Consider the following 1,191-nt stretch of genomic DNA (forward strand, 5'->3'; position numbering starts at 1 on the left):
GGCTGGGAAGCGATGAGACTTAGCGGCGGCGGTGGAGGAGGAGATAGCTCCGGCGAGAGTGAGAGTCGCCATTTTTTTTCCGGCTAGCAGAGCGGTGGAAAAGCGCGCTTTTCAGCCTCTGTTTTATTCTGGCCCGGTTCGTGCAGGCCGACGCAGCAATGCCACACAATTCATATATATTTGCATATCTAACCCCTAAACTTTCTTATTTACATAAAACTAATTATTAATTTTTCTGGGATAATTACATACATAACATTCAAAATATTGTTATTTACAAAATAACACTTTTTAGCTATCGAACGTATGTATTTACATGTGTCACGATCCAACCACACGATCCAACCATCGGGAATTTGATAAAAATAAAAAATATGGGTTGAAATTTTATAATGAATTTTGATACTTGAGTGTGAATTTAAAAATTGGATGAAAAAGGGTGGTAGATTTGTAAATAGCAATCTTTGGGTGCTATGTATGTAATTGTCCCTTTTTTATTAGTTAATGTATTGAGTGTTATAAATAAAAGTATGTTGGTTTTTTGGGTGAGTTGGTCAAGTTTTTGTGATCAATCACTTGGACGAGCTGTATGGATGAGCATTCTAACTGAATTGTCTTGTTGGATTTGTTGGCTAACTCGCATCACAGTGGGTAGAGCTTTAGCTATACATTTTTTAGGTTGACATACTCTTATCGTTCTAAGAAACATCAACTACTTGCGGCAAACATGCAGTCTCTCATAGATGCTAAGCTACATTATAAATGTTGCATGACCTTATGATTTTATATTTTAAATTACTTGTGACCATCACCCTTCTTTGTATGTATATTCACATGTCATTTGGCTCACAAGCTTCCATTTTCTTTATCAACCTTGGTCAACATGTTATAATATCATCAAACATGTCATGCGGATCAAGTCACAAGCTATTGCAAAGTACGTTGATAGCCAATTTTTGGTGTAATCATATTAGAATCTCGTAACTAGTATTATGTTTAGTTTATTTTGTAAAACAAAGGCTAATCACACGATCAATCATGTTGGCATTGAGATTATTTGTCTAAATTCAATAAAGTTTAAGCTTGAAATAGTGAATGGGCTGATAGTAACGATTGTTGTCATATTAATCCAATTAGTACATACTCGATCGACCTTAATTTCTAAGTTCTCGTCAGATATGAATCATGTCA

This window comes from Phalaenopsis equestris, unplaced genomic scaffold (assembly GCF_001263595.1).
Source record: "Phalaenopsis equestris unplaced genomic scaffold, ASM126359v1 Scaffold224165, whole genome shotgun sequence".
NCBI classification, from domain to species: domain Eukaryota; kingdom Viridiplantae; phylum Streptophyta; class Magnoliopsida; order Asparagales; family Orchidaceae; genus Phalaenopsis; species Phalaenopsis equestris.